This window comes from Hibiscus syriacus, unplaced genomic scaffold (genome assembly GCF_006381635.1).
Source record: "Hibiscus syriacus cultivar Baekdansim isolate YM2019G1 unplaced genomic scaffold, ASM638163v2 tig00112813_pilon, whole genome shotgun sequence".
Classification (NCBI taxonomy): domain Eukaryota; kingdom Viridiplantae; phylum Streptophyta; class Magnoliopsida; order Malvales; family Malvaceae; genus Hibiscus; species Hibiscus syriacus.
In genome coordinates this window covers 256,944-264,114 of record NW_024063407.1, presented here as the reverse complement: position 1 = coordinate 264,114, position 7,171 = coordinate 256,944, and the positions used below count along the sequence as shown (strand labels likewise).

The 7,171-nt window shown below is 39.6% G+C and overlaps 2 pseudogenes; one reads left to right on the top strand and one right to left on the bottom strand.

Moving 5' to 3' along the window:
* Nucleotides 1-467: 467 nt before the first annotated feature.
* LOC120183823 lies at nucleotides 468-2,827 on the top strand (annotated as a pseudogene).
* Nucleotides 2,828-4,424: 1,597 nt separating this feature from the next.
* LOC120183819 lies at nucleotides 4,425-7,118 on the bottom strand (annotated as a pseudogene).
* Nucleotides 7,119-7,171: the final 53 nt, after the last annotated feature.

Genomic DNA, 7,171 nt, shown 5'->3' with positions numbered 1-7,171 from the left:
TATTAAATAATGTGGTAGTTCTTACTTTATCTACTTTTTTATTTTTAATTTTGTCGTTTACCGAGTTATAAGTTGATATTATTATTTTTAATCAAAGAATATATATATTTAAAAGGATAATATCAACTTCTGAACACAATCTAATAGGAGAATATGTAGCAAGTTGGTCGAACCGGGAATCTCCATCTCAATCAAGAAAACGAGACTGAATTTGGTCCAGCCTAATTATTACGGTTGTTGCCGGTTGCCATCATTCATTCCATAATAGTACCGAATAATCACTGTACTGTAACTTGTATCAAAGCAAACAACATAATTTACACAAAGCAAACTCAAAGACAGACAAAATAGAAGGGTGAAGTAAGTCACGGTCACTGGTGACCTTCATCGATATTTCCTCCATGTCTTTTACTTAACCCCAATTTCCTTCTCCATTAGCCAACACTAGCACTATCAAATCAAACAGCGTAAAAATAACACTGCATCCTCCTTCCCTTTATCATAATGGGATTTATTCATCTTCTTTGTTGTTTTAGCCTCAGTCATCAACCATCAGCGTAGGGAGCCTGCACCCAATACATTTTCTGTCTCACACTTTCACTCACTCTCATTTACATATAAACAAATTAAGGTAAAAAATAACATGGGTTTCTGGACACTGTTCGAGGTGGCTTGCATGCCTATTTTACAGGTACTTATAATCAGTTTGTTGGGTGCTTTCATGGCAACTGATTACTGTAAACTTCTCCCTGAAGATACCCGCAGATACTTGAATAAGGTGATGTTCAGTTTTTAACTATTTTCATCCATAATTCTGTCTGTAATATGTTGGTGATGTTACATATGTCGTGTAATTAAAATGCAGCTTGTGTTCGTTGTGTTTACCCCCTCGCTCATGTTCGCAAGTCTCGCCAAGACTGTCACGCTCCAAGATATCATTTCATGGTAACATACATACATACACAAGTATATATATAGAGATACATGCATGGGGACTTTGGTTTTCAATGTGTTTGAACCTGGACTCACAGGTGGTTCATGCCTGTAAACGTTGGGATAACCTATCTGGTGGGAGGAATCGTTGGATGGATTGTGGTTAAGATTCTGAGACCGAAACCCCATCTAGAAGGTCTTATCATCGCTACATGTTCATCTGGTAACATGGGAAACCTTCTCCTTATAGTTGTCCCAGCAATCTGCAATGAAGATGGAAGCCCTTTTGGGAACCGTAGTGTTTGCAACTCAGTTGGACTTTCCTATGCATCTTTCTCCTTGGCGGTAAATCAATACTGTTTATTTCAAGCTTTATGGGCAGATTACTACGTGATTACTTATTAATAGCTTTTAATTAATGTAGATTGGTGGTTTCTACGTATGGACTATCAGTTACCAAATGGTAAAAACTTCGGCTATGAAACTCAAAGCAGCTGAGGAATTCGCTGAACCGAACAACGAGTCGGATGCCACGGTGGAGGACCCGGCTTCTGAAAGGAGGAAGTGAAATTGAAGTTGAAGTTGAAGTTGGTATAACGACGGTGGCAACAAAGGGCGTTGAAGATCCGGAGAAAGAAGCAGGAGTGGGTAGCCTGCACTTTTATATGAATAATTAAAGCAATTACTGATTTCATTAAACCATCTTGGGTGTTGGGTATTGGCCTTTGAAACCAACTGTTATTGCAGAATGTGAGTAGCCCAAAGCAAAAAGGGAAGGCATCGTTGTGGGTTGAAGTGTTGGGCTTTTTTCATCAGATTTTGAAAGAGCTAATGTCTCCCCCCAACCTTGGTGCAGTAAGTTTCTACGGGACTCCTAATTCAAAAAATTTAGTATTATATTCAATCAAATGTTTTTTTTATCATTATGATCATTAGTTTAGAACGTAGATTTGGATATGTCATAAAGTAGGTAAGTTGTATCCATCTATCATACAAAAGACTTGAATCTAATGTGTATGTCAGATATTGGATTCATTTTCGGAGCGACTACTCCGTTGAGAAAGCTTGTAATAGGTGCAGGGGCTCCCCTACGGGTGATTCAAGACTCCACAAAACTTCTAGGGTACACTCTCTTCTCCTCTTAATTTGTTCCTATTATTGTAAGAAGGAAAGGGTAATTAACAAAGAAGGAAAAATATGTGCACTGCAGATGCAACAATCCCTTGTATCACCCTGATAATAGGAGCCAACTTGGTAGACGGAATACGATCATCGTTAATAAACCCTCATAATCATAGGCGTGGTGTTTGTCAGATACGTTATACTCCCGGTTATCGGCATTTGGGTCGTAAAAGCCGCCGGGAATCTCGGGCTCCTATCGTCCGACCCTTTGTTCCGCTACGTCTTGATGATTCAGTTTGCTCTCCACCTGCCTCCAATATTGGTCAGTGATCACCTGAGCCCTCATTTTGCATTTGCAGAAAATAAAAAGAAACAATAATGAATAAATGTCATTTGCAGGGACCATAACCCAGCTGTTTGGTGTGGGTCAAGAGGAGTGTTCAGTCCTCTTCCTGTGGACATACCTGATTGCAGCTCTTGCTCTCACCACTTGGTCAACAATCTTCATGTGGATCTTGACCTGAACTTTCATCAACAAATTAATCAAAGAAAACTAATAAGGCATACCTATTCATATTTCGTTGCATAGTTTATAAGTTGATGATAATTATATAATATAGTTGCAGTATGCTGTCGACTTAATTGCAATAATGAATGAATAAATAAGAAGATACAGATAGATACAGATCTCTTAGGAGTGCTAGGACTAGGAAGCCTGTTTCATCCTGCATTTTGTATGTATAATTAAATTAATGTAATTGTAACTCATATTCTTACTCGGATACTAAATTAACTTTTTTCCTATTATCGTAACATGTTTTTTTCTGAGTTTTTACCAAGTTTTTAACCTGTCGGATGTCTAAGCAATGTAGCGGGTTTGACCTCAGATAACGGTGAAGACGAGGTGGTACAAATCGATTTGGGGATAACAGATCCGAGTGTCTACTATTTAAATTGTTTTGTGAGTTCGTTCCTCGCATCTAGAGTAGTAAATGAGAGCTACTCTAGAGAATGTATGGCACCCGATTTATGGAATCTTTATCACAAATTTTAGGAGAGGGCGTTTTTTGTTCAGGCTTTACCATATTACTGACGCAAATTTTAACTCACTTATTGGTTCTTTGTGTATTACTTATTACATTGAGGGTGATGGCCCCTTAAATGTTCCTCTGTACCATCTGGATTATTGGGTGCTGGTCCATGGGGGTTCATGTCAGAGTAGGTTGCTCGTGTCTTGTTAATTCCATTGGTTCATTGTTAGATCACGATGTCTCTGCAATATCATTGGGCTATAAATGAATAATGTGGGTGTCCCCTCCTAAAATTTTAGAAATTCACCTCCTATGTCCATCCTTGATTGGAATAAGATCCTCCTCGAAGGGCGGCTCCATGCTAAATAAATTCCCAAGTTTAGGAATTCTTTGGCAAAGACATAAGGGTAAGGATGAATCTTCCAAAGCCTTATCAGATAATTGAAACTGAAGTTAACAAGAGGATAGAGGTGTAGTTGATTCAAAATGTATCCCTTTGAACGCAGTCAAAGATGGAGTCCATAATGGTGGTTTTGACATTGGAATAGGCTTTCATTGAGGAAGATAACCAAATTGAACAAATAGAGGGTGTTCACGAATTCTCAACATCCATCATGATCAATGCGACCCTTACTAACCAGCACACAGTGACTCGCTTCAACGTGCAAATCCTTTTTCTTTCTTTTTCATATTCTTATGATTAAACATCTGAAATCATTGGTACATGTAATAAAGCCAAATTCCCAAGTGGAGATCATATACTAATAGTTTTCCAATAGGTGGAAAACAATGCGGCATTTGGTTGATGAATTCTCATCTTTTCTGAGACAAACAAGACATACCACCTTTGGGTCCCTCTAACTGTAGACAAAAAGGTCTAAGAAGATCCTTTCCCCCCCCCCCTGCTTTTTCCCCATTTTCAATCAATTACTCATAGCCGTTTGCAACAAGCAACATATCAAACATTATGCAAACTTATTTAAATATTCCCATTTCCCACCACTCCACAAGTCCCACATAAATGCTCCATGGTATCAGTAATGACATGTCCTTTTTCCTTTCATTTCTTCTTTGGGTGCTCAATGGAAAAATATTAATTTGAAAAGGTGAATGAAAGATGTACTTAGGTTGAGATAGCATTTAGAGTAATCTTCTTTTCTTCTGTAGGAACTTCTAAAAATTATATTCATGCATTTTATAGCAAGACATCATAAGAAGCCTCCTATAACAGAATTTTGTATGAAGGGGTTACATTTTATGAATTACTTCTTTTTGGTATATTTTACCTGTAATTTTGTCCACAACAACAGAGCTAAAATTTCGGAAAATTGTGGACGCTTTGTTGGGCAGTTAATCCAGCACTTGGTCATGGCAGTCCTTGGGGATATCGGGCCTTAGGCCACAAGAAGCTATTCCTACTGCCGCTTGCACCGGTGAACAAGCAGAATAGGCTGCCTCGCCTGTCACCATCTCCCAAATCACCATACCAAAAACTATAGGAATTACTCATCCATGTCTCGGTAACATTCTCTGGGTCCCCAGCAATGATCTGCCCTCAAAAAAATGTTATGGCCAGAAATAATCAGCTAATATAAGTTGTACAAAATGGAACACGAGAAGAAAATTGGATGAAGTAGATATAACACATTATTGTGCGTGCAAATAAAATCTGACATATTAATTATTGAAATTTGGTATAACTTGCAGATAGAAAGAGAACCAATAAGTTAAAGTTGAAACAAATTTTCACCAAGAGAACTCTTCCGTATGGTGCCACACATGCCAGGAAAACAAATACCAACAATAAAATATGATATCACTAAAAGGTTACTGAAATATATAGAATCAATTAGGAAAGGTAGTGATCACACAGTGGCCTTGAGTATGGAAAAGGACTATAATCATGCTAAAATCAAAAGGTTCCACAGACTATTTGGTAATTGTGTCACTTCAACAGTATAAAGTAGTGCATAAATAAAGGGAAACACAATATTGAAGTGTGAAGCAAAAACAGTCATTTAAACATGTTGCGCATGCCCAAACAATGATGTTTTAAGTGGTGACATAAAGACTTTTAGCAAGATTAGATTAATAAACAGTAATACCGACATACATTGAACCTTAAGAACACATATTGATGGAGTCGACTGCACATGATGGCTATGAGTTATGACTAGCATTAGCAAATAGATTTTGTGCAATCGGGCGAGGGGAGGGAATGAGGTTATGGCTGCATTATGACATTAATTCAAAGAACAGTAAGGTGAATGCAAACCTCGGGAGCAAGCCAACGGTAACCATCAGTTTCATACTCCATTGCTTCACTAAAACTCTTGCAAGCAGTGACTATACCCATGTCCGCCAAGCATGCATTCCCATGATTATCTAACAGAATCCTCTGTGTGTTAAGGTCTTTGTATGCAACGCCATGATCGTTCATGAATTTGACTCCCTCTGCTACATCAGCAGCAATCCTCATTATATCCTTGATCTGAAGCTTCTTGTTCTTCAGCATCAAATCATGGACTGATCCACCTTCCATCAACTTGGTAACAACGCACAAACCATTATTTTCATCAACACAAACACCATAGAATTGCAAAATGTTCCTATGCCCACATGTCATGAGTTCTAAGAGATCTTTTCGGAGCTCAAACTCATAAGAATTCCCCTTGTCACATCCTTTGAGCCTTTCGATTCCAACACGTTTACCCTTGTAGACACCTTTAAAAGAGTTGGGTGCAATCTGATCAATAAACTCAAGACTGTCGGAGTTCAATAGCCATTTCCCAATCTCTTCTGCCCCTGATTGGACGGTTCGCCATTCATTGACCAATACAACAAACAACGAGGAGGGCAGAGGCATTGGAAGCTGAATCCTAGTATTTGGATTTTCGAACCCATTTCTTTGAGTTTGCTCAATCGGGTCTTCCTCAATTTCCCCAAAGTCTCTCCCTTTAGTACTCTCCTCCTGACATCCACAAAGTCCAAACGGTAGCTTCAAAGTGGTAGTCTTGGTTTCCTGAGAGCGGATTTGAGGGCATTCTTGATGTGGGATTTAAAAAACTTGTCTTGGGTGTTTTGAACTAAGAAGAGAATAATTCCAAGGGTGAATCCTTTCTTCTCAAATACATGTATCTTCTTGCAACAGATGGAAGAAGTATCAAGGGCACCAGACATGGCAGACCATGAAAAGGAAGAATTACAAGCAAATGTGAGCTTAAACACCGAACCCTCTACCTCATCATCAGATGTTTGCTGAATAAATATAGCAGGTTGATCATCACCTGATGCCTGCTCTATCAATTTTACATGTAGAAATACTTCTTCATATCAAATCCCGCTTGTGCATAACTGTCAACATGATGCCAAAGAAAAAAATTAGAAAAACTTGAAAAATTGGGGGAGAAGAAATAGCTGAAAGGAAACTGTTGTTTAGAATTCTGTTGATTGTTCTTGCATTCTTTTTTAGAGTAACCTAAAAACTGAGTACGAACAACATGCAAGGGAAGGGAAGGGAACCTGAGAGGCAAAGAATCATAATGCTTGCGGATATTGGAGACAAGCTTCTCAGGCAACTGGCTCCCAGGATAAAGCTGAGTCAAGTTCCGAACAACGGTACCCCATACCACTTTCCGGCTAGCCTCGGCCTTGGAGGAAGCAGGATGGACAGAAGAAGCAGTAGAAGGCTGGTCACGTGGGGATGAAGTGTCAAGATTGAGAGAGCTCTTGAGAGATGCGATGGCCTCGGAGACGTTCCTGCTCAACCTCTGGAACCGTTTGTTCTTGGCGGATGCCGCTTCGAGCTTGGCGGAAGCAGCGGAGGATGAGGAGGAAGAGGTGTCCTCCGATCGGTCATTGGAGCGCATGAGAACCTGCTCGACCATGTCGTCATCGGTGGTGGTGGTGGCTCGGCTGGACCAGCACTCAAGGGCTGCAGCCATGGGGTGGCGGTGATCGTCGCGGCTCGAGGTCTCTTAATGGGGATGGTAAATTGGTAATGTAGATGGGAAATGGGTTACTGTGGAAGCCTGTGGGAGGGGCTAAATTACATAACTGACACCGTTTGTTTTTAATTTTATTTT